We start from the raw sequence: 12,088 nt of genomic DNA, 5'->3' as shown, positions 1-12,088 counted from the left end.
TCAATATATCGGAATTTTGTTTACCTGGGGATCCTCAAATCAGGAGTGTAGAAAAGAACACCGTTAAACACCGGGAGTGCAGAACATGATAAAAGTGTTCTTTAAACAAAAAGTGAAAATAGTGAATATGTCTTTCACTTAGATGTTCATTGAATGCTCAGTAAACGATAAAGCAGAGGCTCGTTTTGTGAATTCTCCTCGCATCAGATTGTCTTGCTTCGACCTTTAAATTGTACACTGTGTAGACCCTTCACTCTCCCTAACTCAATTAAAGAGCTGCAGGCAAAAGTGCCTATCAGTTTAGTTCAGTGGTAGAGCACTTGCATCTCGTGTATAAGGCTTTGTTTTCTACTGCCACTCTGGATTTCTTTTTAAATGCAACATCTTATCTGTGATTGTCTTTCATGTGACATCCCCCGTGTGTGAATTTCAGCATGACACATAAAATCGTTTGAGATGCTATTTTTAAAACAGACCAAACGAAAGACCTAGTAGCTAAATACAAGTAGAAAACACATGAATCTAATTGAGAAAATTTGGACTGGAGCGATGTATAGTATTGTAATGGTTGGGGGTTCAGGTGGGCACCCTTGCCATTGCCACTTAAGTCAGCCCCCCACTGTCGGGGACTCAAACCTGCGACCGCCACCATAGCTCAACAGGGACCCAGCCGCTTGAGCTTAGGGACGGACTCCCTTTAGTTCAACAGGCTGGGTCCCTGTTGAGTGATGCCAGAGGTCTGGGTTTGAGTCCCTGACGGTGGGGGACTGACCTGATGTGGCAGTGGCGAGGATGCCCATGTGAACCCTGGAGCGTTACATTGGTGTCAGCAGTGGGATGGGATAGCCCTTTGCTGAGGTTGGTGAGTTAAGCGGGGGAGAGTGTAACGCATACGGCCACCATTGAGTGTGTAAGAGCCGGCTTACCAGAGCGGTGATGTCACTGCCCTTCCCTGTAATAGCAGGGCCACAGCTGCAGGACTGAAGGGAGATTGCTCTTTAGCTCAACAGGCTAGGTCCCTGTTGAGTGATGCAGGAGGCCTGGGTTTGAGTTCCTGGTGGTGGGGGGCTGTTGTGAACACCAGAGTGCTACGGTATTACTAATAGCAGCACAAAGCTCACAGTGGTGGCTTTAGGGTATCAGAGCCAGTGGTGCAATGGATAATGTGTTTGACTTTGGCTCAGAAGATTGCAGGTTTGACTCCTCCCTGGCTCGTTAAGCTTTTAAACTACACTTCTCAGCGTACACAACCCTTCTATCGACTGGATGAGTCTCCCGTTACGTCTCCAATTCTTTCCGCACATTCTGCTTGTTTCACCACCGTTACTGTTGGACCACAGCCACAGAATCGAGGAGAGATACGGTTCCGATAAACTGTCTTAAATAATCATGTTGAAAAAGGTGACAAAGTTTATTTTTCTTTAACATAACCTTACATTTGCCTGTTCAGTTCAAGTTATTTTCTGTACCTGCAAATTCCTCAATTTTTCTGCTGTCTCCTGAGACAGACATGTGTCAAATCACAATAAGTAATACAATCTATTCAGTTAACACCCAGATGTAACAGAACACATTTAAGACTTACACCCCCTTTAAATATGTATTTCCTTCATTTCAGTTTTCTTACCTCCCCAGGATACCTGAAAGTTCACTATCCCATATTAAGGACTGTACATGCATTACCGGTAATACAGCTACTAATAAAGATATACATTAATCTTAATTATTAATAAATTACACTTTTATTAATAAAGACATGTATTCATCAAATTCATTGTGAATAGTTGTGGTGTCTAGAAAACAATTTTAGCTACAGTAAATATTTCAAGCGAGTGGTGCGTATGTTCGTTACTTTGTGACTATATTATTTCCACTACATTCAGAACAGTTCAAATGCGATCGACTGTTCCTCTACTGAACTACATAAACCCTGTGAAGAGGTGGTTTAAGTTAGTCTCCTACATCGGTAACATCTAATGGGCAGCATATGTTATTTTAGGTTTGTTGCAATTGAGAACAGGTTTAGTAGACAAATTTCAGCAGCCACGTTCGTTGCAATGACCCGTTGTAGGGTCATTGCCAATCAGCTGCAAGAAAAAAAAAACATCATTTGTGCCTTTATTTAAAAAAAAGAAAACAGAGTAGTAGTTTATGTGGTAATTTCAGGTACAATGTAAGAACTTAAGTTAACTAGTCCCACAGTAATGCGTGGGGTCCTATCAATAGAAAAAAAATACTTGTAACCCAAAAACACAACAACCACGATGCAAGAAGCCTTCCGGGAACCTAGGTAAATCACTGTAGTAGTCTAACGACTACAGAAAATAAAATAAACAAATACTTAAAGGAACAACTTCAAAACAAAAAGAACATTAAAAACAAATCTGGGAAACAACAAAAACAGAATCTAATGCGAGAGCTTTTTCAAGTCTTCGGTACCCCATCGTGCTCCCTTAGTCCCAGCAGACCTCTCGTCTAAGAAGATATCTCTCATCTATCTGTGTAGAGATCAGCTGGGGGTCCACAGCTGATGGGAATTTAAGTAGTGACCTGCGTCAGCTGCAAAGGAAAAAGTATAGGTTTATACCATGCTGAAAGGAGAAGGAAACACAACGTGGACCCTTCTTCGGGTGTGACGTGGAATAAACCTTTACCTGTTCCTTTGATGTTAATTTAGACTGGATCTCCAGCAAACACCTAACAAGCTACAATCCCGTTAGATAAGGTGTTAAGGACGACCTATAAGTAACAGTATCTAAAGTGGACGGTTGCTTTCGGTAGCTAAAGACAGGCCACACTGCTCCAGGTGAGGCTCGAACTCACAACCTCGGCATGACTCCGCTGTGCACTGCTGTATAAGTACCGCGCGCTGACCGATTGCGCCACTGGAGCCACGTAGATTGCTTTCCCTTCACACACTGACGTTGCACAAACACAGGGTGAAAACGATTTCGGCATGTTTTCCGTCTCTCCGTGGGAGAAAGGGACAGTAAAAGAGCGAGGAAACTACAAGGGAAGAAAATGAAAAAATTCTTGAAGCCAGCTCCGCAGAAGAACTATATTCTTTACTTCTCCTGCCATTGCAATTTGCGCACAGATTTTTTTTTTCAAAATGTATTAGCCTTGATGGGAAAAAAAAAGCTAGACTGTGTGCGCGGTGGCCAAGTGGTAAGGCATCGGTTTCGTAAACCTAAGAGCGCGGGTTCAAACCCCGTCCGTGCCTGGTTTGCGTGCCACGATATACCTTTATCTAAATCGTCAATTGTCTTGCAATGTAGAAATCTCTGTAATAATAAGAAAAGAAAAGTAGTTAATAATCCTTTGACAAAGTAACGGGCATCCTCCACTGCTTGTCAGGATGGCTGAGTTGTCTTAGGTGCCAGCCTCAAGAACTCAATCGTGTGTAGTGAGAGTTGTTATTCACAACCCGGATTTCTATGGAAGCCCGTTTCCGCCAGGGAGTAAAAAAAAAACCCGCTATGGTATCTCAGAATTCCGATTTAGCAACTCAGAATTGCGACTTAGTAACTCAGAATTCCTACTTTATATCTCACATTTGCGACTTCGAAATAGCCCATATTTCAATGTCTGTCCTTTTGTTATTGTAACGGATTCGGGTTGTAGGGCTTGTGCCCTCGCAGCTCCCACCCTAGTTCGTGCCTCACTGCATTGGCTCGAACCCAGGTCTTGCCAGCTGAGCTAAAGAAGACCCTTTTAAGTAAAAAAAGACATACAATGAGATATCATAGCGCGTTTTTTTTACTCCCTGACGGAAACGGGCTTCCATAGATTTCCCTTCATGTTCATTAAGATGTTTAATTTGTATGTTGCTTATATAAGAACAGTTTCTTCAAAAGTTCTGTCAATTAACAGTGGAGAGCTAGCCGATGTACGTTTTCATGAAAACTCTCTTTAAGGCGATTACAAGTATCTTGAGCAAATCTGCGTCATATTTTTTAAAAAAAAAGTTTAGCTCAAGATGCAACAGGAGTATAAATGAATTCTCCCGCCCTACATTCCAAGATATGGAATCTTATTTTTCTTGAAGTGTCTGATGTTGGTCGTTATTGGAAATTGCCCGGTGATATCGACTCAGGTACTCAGTTGTTACGTGCTGTAATTCGATACATGCAAAGCATTTATATTCCCTCAAATTATTAATAAGGCCAATAATGTATTAAACATTACATGCCACTTTTTCTCTAGATGATGTTCACGATGGAACAGTGAGAAAGGCATGCCTAGATATGCTTGAACCAGAACCTTACTATCGTTTTAGTCCCGACCTGACCGCACTGAGCAATGGTACGACAGAGACTCCAACAGGTCGGTTTTCTCCTTTTACAGTTTTTGGGAAAAAAATAATCTGCACTTTTAAGCAAGTATTTTATTTCAAATTTTGCAAAGTGTAAGTTTTTCTTGGAAAACGTTGTTTCAGAAAGAAACTGAGTTGATGGGAATAGCCCTGTCAGTAGAATATCGAACGTTTCATCTCAGCTAGTTCTTCTGTGGAGCAGGCTTCAGAACTCTACGTACAACGCCTTTGATGTCATTTTATTTCTACAGCAGACGCATCCGGAATGTTTTTTTTTTACTTTTTATTTGAACAACAAAATAGATTCAATATAAACAAGAGCACTTATAACATCAGTAGAATCGTCAAGGGTACATAAAATAATAAAATTACACTTTCTGAAAACGATTAAACTAGGTAAATCAAGATAAGGTCCGCACAGCTTTAATGTTCTTACATTTCGAAAGAGTCTGTAATTACCCTTTTTCGTCTATTTTGAACTATTCAAACTTAGGACTCGTACCAGACCATTTCACTCTACGTACAGTATATCTCTTTTCGTAACGAAAATGTATTTCCTGTCTTAGAAATGCTCTGGGCGGTATGTCTTGCACGTGGACTGCAGATCTGTGATATTGTCGAATTCGAGGGATCCAGCAATCATACTGGATTTGACTGGGATTCTGAAATGTCTCTTGCAAAGGTATTTGTGTTTGCTTGAACATTTAATAAAAAAGTGATCTGAGACTTCCTAGCTTCCAGTCTATAATCTCACTGTAACTAAACTAGGATGTGATGTTTCGCAGATGTGCAGTGTGCCTTTACGCTTGGCATGTTCAAGACTATTCGTTGCGTGAGCTCCTCACTGCGTGTCCTGTACTGTATTGTGATTTCGTTGAGATTATCTACGAGGAGTACAGCGACTAGAACGCCTTGAACCTTTTTTTCGGTATATAAAAGAAAACGCTAAAGCACATACAAAGTAACTAACATTTCCTATATGTAGGTTTTCTGATTATATCTCTACTTTACTTAAATACCTTAGTGACAGGCGATTCTTTCCGATATTTGTTCAGGCGCGGTTATTGATCCCATACTAAAGATTATTTTTATAAAGAACATGTCACCTGCAAACTCGTATCGAGAAAGTTTTATAATATTACTTTTTATTTAAAAAAGTACATTTATCATAACCTATATGATTTCTTACCAGCGTGGAGCTCGAATTCACAACCCCGAGATTACGTGTTTGGTACTAGTTGCGCCACAGAAAATTGAAATCTCTTATTCATATTAAATACTGCGGCTCCTGTCCTTTTCTTCTCGTCAGAGAAGAGGTCGGTCTGGTCTCCAGTTTACCAACAATAAGCTCAGGTAGTGCTCCTTTGTAAAGCAGTGTTGGTTCACATTGCTTATATGGGGCAACACATCAACTCGATGATCGCTCGCTGTACACGCATGCCCCCCCTTCACTGAAATAACATAGACGAAGGAAACTCTCTTGTCTTGGGCTGCTGTCACCCGGATTCAAAGCGCGGGTAGTGCGGTCACAGCACAAAGTACGGTCCACTATACCATCGCGGTGAGCTGGGACAGACTATCCTTAATTTTATTCAAATGCTCACAGTGTCTTTAATCTGATGGATTCATATACCGTGCTCATGAGAAAGTCACAAACCTGTCATCTACACACTGTTCCCAGAGCTGGATAAGTTATTCCAGATTCTACAGCTCTCTAGCAATAGTGGAAATCAGGCTACATAAATGGAGAAATTCTCTTCAAAATGTGGAAATATATTCCCGAGACGAGTCCTTTCTCAAAGGTCAACTCTGCTTGTAAGTCACCCCTCCCCACATCGCGCGGTGTAGCGGTTATAACCTTCTAAAGGGCTTCAGTGAGAAAGCGGGCAGAAACAAAGCGATCTCTTTCATTTATACGTTTTGCACGCCTGACGGGGTTTTACGGTGCTCTTTTCTACACTGAACTGATCATTTGGACATCGTAAGGGAAGAGAGACACATTTCTATGTAATCAGGAAACCAGGAATCCTAACCGTTAGCCCGTTAGTGCCACAGAGAAAAAAAAAACGTTTCAACGAGATAAAATTGCAGGATAAACACATTTTTTTTCTTTTTCGTAGCGTTTGTGTTTTGTTTGATTTAGCGAATTTTATACACTTTATTTCTGACACATGAGTTAAAAGGCTGGTAGAGTATATTTAATACAAGAGCGCTGAACAACAATTTTCATCTACCGTATTGTAATGTTTTTTTTTTAAAAAAACAAGTTAAATGGATATATAGTAAATGTTTTTTTTTTCATATAATAGTGTTTATGGTCTGAAAAACATCATTCATTATTTAACGGACATTTGGTATAATTAAAAAAAATACTCATTCACGAATGTTAACATTTTTTACAGTAACGTGTTCTATTGTGATATTGCGCCCCGTGCAGCAATATCACCAGACAGTTTAATGGTCTTAGTTCAAGTGGGTAGCTGCGCCAGCATGCGTAGGCTGCAAAGGAACAAGTAAAAGGTTTATTCCATGCTGAAAAAAAGAAGAAAGAGAACACAACGTTTCGGCCGTGGAGCCTTCTTCAGGTGTGAGAGAGACAGGGCAGTAGGCAAAGGTAAAGTAGCGGGAGAACAAAGGTTGGGAGGGAGGAAGAGTGAGAGGCGGGAGCAGGGGACATAAAGAGAGGCCAATCAAGAGGTGTGAAGTCAGAATGGGTGCAGAGAGGTATGAAATGAAGCTTCCAATGAATGGAGAAAATTTAAAAGAACAGTAGTCTGTCGTTAAGGGAAGGGAGAATGTATGATCCTAGCTGCAGAATAATTTTAGTTTCGGTGGTCTTTCTGATGTATGAGTTTGGAAAACCGTCTTTGAGAACACTGGTGCCCGGCTAGCTCAGTCAGTAGAGCATGTGATTCTTTAGGTCAGGGGTGTGGGTTTGAGCCCCATGTTGGGCGGTGTCCATCTCCTTATTAACAAAGTTTCCTGCTCATCCTTGACCCTCTTACACCTCGATGGTACTGAGCACGGTTTTCCAAACTCATACATCAGAAAGACCACTGAAACTAAAATTATTCTGCAGCTAGGATCACACATTCTCCCTTCACTTAACGACAGACTACTGTTCTTTTCAAATTTTCTCCATTCATTGGAAGTGAAGAGAACAGAACTTAAGCTATTATTTATATAAATGTAGCGTGAGGCTTTAATGTGTTCTATAAAATCGAGGAGTCAACTGGATAGATTTGTTAAATATTTTAGTGATGGGTCTCCGTAATTGTGGTTATCGGAGGAAAGCAGGATGAGGAGGAAATAGATGGCACCCAAGCATGTTAAAGGAAAAAACTCAGCATCTTAAAAGTGATTTATGATGGTTTACAGTCCCTTTTCTGTCCTGTGGCTGTGATCCAATGACTGTGTTGAAACAGCCAGGGTTGTGCTAGCTCTTGATGGACTGGTATGCAAACCAAATGACAGACAAGCAAAGCGTTGTTTTACAATTCTGAAAGCTCGTTCAATGTGGCTTCTTGTGTTTTTATGACTCCTGTTATAGTGCTGGTCTTGTAATGTTGTTGGATTGTGCCCAGGTGTCAGAAGATACCGTCATAAAGGATAAGCACGACTTGGCAAAACAACACGCCAGCAAGCACTTCCCCACTTTGAAAGGAAGATGTTGGAACAGATTAAAGAGCTTAATCTGAACTGACACAGGAGAGAGAGAAAATCAAAATTCAGATAAGTAAGCACAAGGCACACCCTGCTAAAGAAATGTATTGCCTTAAAAAAATGCTTAGAAGGTCAGAGGAACAATTGTTTTGTTGTTGGTTTTTTTTAGCTATACTTAGCTATAACAATGGGTTTGCTTATTCATCTGGAGTGTTAAACAAAATTAATGCTGCAATAATACAGTAGTGTTTAATTTCAAATGCACAGCTGCAGTTCTCATTTGTTTCATGACTAATTACAATTGGGTATCTCATTAATAACAATGTAGCCTCATAAGATGAATTGTAGCCTAAATGCAATTCTTAAATTAAAAACTAACTGATTTGCCAGGAAATTTAGTTTGAATATAAACAAGAAACAGAAAAGTAATTGTATATTAACATGGCGTATGTATTATCCTACTAATCGGAAGTGTTCTGATGCACAGTCCCCTGCAGTTCGGGCTAATTAGTACAACAACGCCGAACCGGATTAAGCACAAGTTGAACTGAGCTCCAACTTTGTTCCACATGTTTTTTGCTGCAATTGAACTCAGAGTGGGAGATTATCTCCACAATGTACCATACTAAATTGGTACGCGGCTGTGTTGTAACTCGGGAAGTCCATTGCAATTGACCCTATGGGTTTATATACATGGGTTTCTCTACATCCACTACCATAAGGGAGGAATGGTGAGTTAGAGGGAGGGCACCAGTTTGGTTTATCAAGAATTCACCAGACTGAGTAGAAGTACAGATCCAATCATTCAAAATGTGCAAGGTATGCTGCAGTAAATCGCAGTGCTCGTTCTGCAAAGAACTGTAGGATACCGCATGATGTATCATAGTAGGGTGAAATATCTTGTAAAACCACCAGGTGGAGCTATGAAAGCTCTCATGTGCAGCATTTGGTCTGTTGCCAGAAAACACTTGGTTTTGAATCCCTGTCAATGCTGAGGGACAATTGTTTGTCAATTACAGAATTTAACAGTCTAAACGGTATATGCAATTTAATAATTTTAAGCTTTGTATAACATTGTTAAACATTAAACTGATTAAAATGTACACTGAAGTGTTATAGAGGACACATGTTGTGTATTGCCTCTTACAATTAAAAAAAACATTCATTTGAATGTGATATGAAAGATATTAATAATGAATAACACTGGATAGGCTGTAAGCTCAAAATAGTACTGTAGTCCACTTTCTTTCTAAACATCTGCATCAATTTGTCTCATTCACCTATGATTACTTAAACATTTTGCCTGCCCTTTTCAGCTATAGTTTTTTTGAACCCAGCTCCTGGCATGAGTTTTCCTTTAACAAAAAAAGGAAAATAGTTGGATTTACACTTGTAAGAAACTTTCTGATTTTAATGGGATATGGAATATATTAATAATAAATGACATTGGATGGTCTAAATGGAAGATGTATAGAGGAGACATGTTGAGTCTTTTCTTTTCAGCTTGAAATTAACTTTTGCCTACTACTGTATATTCCATTGCAAACTCTTTATGCAACGCAGCTCCATACTTCTCTCAAAGTCTAGGCTAGGTGTTGCACCCCACTGTGTTTATGTAGATTAAACAGTTCTGCTGGGGGAGGGGAAGGAATTTTCATGCTCTGGTCTCATTGTTGCCCTTTAACATAAGGCAACCAGCAATCAAATGTCATGTTTTTCTGGACTGTAGTTTTAAATCGTGAACAAAGACGTGCCTTATGCATACGGTGTGATGTTGTATTTCCCACAAGCTATACTGTAGTAGCTTTAAAAGTATACATTTGTCCTGTATCAAAGTTTAACTTGTTCAGAGCACCCTACATTACAAACTGAGCGAATTCAACAGTATCGACGGCTAAAAGCAACATGTCAAAATGTTCCCAAAATAACAAGTGAATGAGTTGAGGATTCGATAATAGAGTAATCATAACAATAACTCCCGAGTTGTTTCATACAATCCAAATGAAAGAAGGACACTTAAATAAACATGAAAAGACTGTTTTTTCATTGACGAAAAGTAACGTCACACTCTCTCTTGTTTAATCTGATTGTTTTATTGCTGCACAGACTAAAACCAGAGAGAAAGAGCACCTCTTTCTTTGAAGCATTTTGTTTATCCTATCATGTATCAGTTTCCAATCACACAAAGTAAGTTTTGAGAATCTCCAATTCAACATGCCTATGTGTTCGCGGAGAATGCAAGGCAAGGCCCTTTTCCCTCTGGACCAGTCAACATTTACGGATGTGGTTCACTCCCAGTCACAAAATTACAAAACAGAAGAGCGGCGTAGCGGTCGGCTCTGGCTGTCCCCTCTGTGCCGACACACTGCACATTCAATCCCCCACTCCTCTTGGCTGATGGGCAAAAGGTGGACATCTGGGAGAACTGTACATGGCATTGGCATCTGTGAATTCTGCTGTGTAGATAGTGCTTCCTGAGGGGAGAGAAACAGTGGGGATGGCATCAGCCAATTTCTGGGTGGTGGTGAGCAGAGAGGACATGATGGAGTGTCCTAAGGTGGTGTGTGCTCTGCTGGGGGTGGAGGGATGTGTGGAGATATGCATTGCACCAGGCACAGCAACCTGTGTGGCAGGGAGGGGCACTTTTCAGGAGATGAAGTTCTGTTTGGAGACCCGCTGCTGTCGTAAACACTCCAAACAGGTGCTCTTGCTCTTTTTACAAAACTTTTTACTTGCTCTTTTTGAAAACAGAGACCCACAGCCTGTGGCAAAATAACGGAATCCATGTAAGAAATAACATCACACAGGAGTATTCATCAGTTGCGGAAGAGACGTCAAAATCTTTTTTCATCCATCTTACTGCTTTCTTTTTTACTGTTCCTATAGTCTTTGAATATTGTTTAGTGTGTGCGAGGCTTCCTGAAGAAGAGGCTGTGAATAAAACATTTATAATAAATTATACATTCTAGCACAGCAAAAATACCTTGGATTTTGAAATACAATCGGGTATTTCAAATGAAGCCCCTTTGTACTTTGCAGGCCAGAGCAGCTGAAGCATGACATCTCTTCCTGTAAAAAGTCTTTACCAAGACTCTAAATATCTGACTTTCAGTTTGAAGTGGTACAGCGGATTCCAGGGCATATTCATTCTTGATTCAGGATATATATGAGTGTGCTAATGGTTAAAACTGTGTTTACATGAGGTACAAGCCGTAACATTTTCATTCCGAAAGAAAGCCAGTCTGTGCGCATTTCTCAGCGTGCACATTGTCAGGAACAACAAACCCACAGTGCCAGCAAACCTATCGATAGCCTGTAGGTACTGTCATTGACCAGGTTAAAGTTAGCTTGAAGTTTGAAAATGATTTTGGCACACCTGTAGCATTTTCACAAAACCTCTTAGGGTTATGAAAACACTTGCTTTGTGTGCAAACTACATTGTGACCGTTTTCACAGCCTTCACTGTCATTTTTAAGCCATCAAAACTATTAGTGAGCTAATTATCTTTTTAAACCTCTGGTTTTTCATTGATGTGTAACTACGCACTAACTGGAACCCGGGGGACTGCTGTGTACACACGTTCACAATGCAAGAAATACTGGTCAATACGGCTTTGTGTGAAAAAAAACAGTATATCGCCATAGGAAGCAGGACAGCGCAGTCTCCAATTACCCAGACTGTATGCACAGGAATAAAGCTTTGTTTGATTTCTGAAACCCTTTCTTAATGTCTTGTTTTCATTCAGGTAAGGGTCAACTATATATACACTATAGTGCTAACAGCGGGAAAATTAAATATATTCATTACTCAGCAGCTTAATTAAAACAGCTCCAATGATGTTCAAACCGATTTTTTACACAGAAGACTAATACAGCTTTGCATTCTGAATCTCATTTTCTCATGCTTTTAATTAATGTGGCATTCTGCGCTGGGATAGGGGTATGTTGTTCACAAACCAATAGCATTTAAACTACAGCACCCACAATGCTGCAACCAAGTGTTTTACACACCAGACAGTCCCCCTCACCTTATACAACCTTGCTTGGGGTTGTGAAACCTTTTTTTTAATTATTTTTTCAATACGGCACCATTAAACATGCATTACACTGG

At 40.2% G+C, this 12,088-nt stretch overlaps 2 non-coding genes across 2 annotated transcripts; one reads left to right on the top strand and one right to left on the bottom strand.

Moving 5' to 3' along the window:
- Positions 1-2,798: 2,798 nt before the first annotated feature.
- On the bottom strand, positions 2,799-2,892 carry trnai-uau (transfer RNA isoleucine (anticodon UAU)). Its single transcript has 2 exons — positions 2,855-2,892; positions 2,799-2,834 (listed from the first exon to the last, which is right to left on the bottom strand). It is a non-coding gene; the product is annotated as a tRNA-Ile (tRNA).
- A 259-nt stretch (positions 2,893-3,151) lies between these two features.
- trnat-cgu (transfer RNA threonine (anticodon CGU)) lies at positions 3,152-3,223 on the top strand. The gene has a single exon. It is a non-coding gene; the product is annotated as a tRNA-Thr (tRNA).
- The last annotated feature ends 8,865 nt before the right edge of the window (positions 3,224-12,088 follow it).

This window comes from Lepisosteus oculatus, chromosome 14 (genome assembly GCF_040954835.1).
Source record: "Lepisosteus oculatus isolate fLepOcu1 chromosome 14, fLepOcu1.hap2, whole genome shotgun sequence".
Taxonomy (NCBI): Eukaryota; Metazoa; Chordata; class Actinopteri; order Semionotiformes; family Lepisosteidae; genus Lepisosteus; species Lepisosteus oculatus.
The sequence above is the reverse complement of the archived record's forward strand: the minus strand, read 5'-3'. Positions and strand labels throughout refer to the sequence as shown.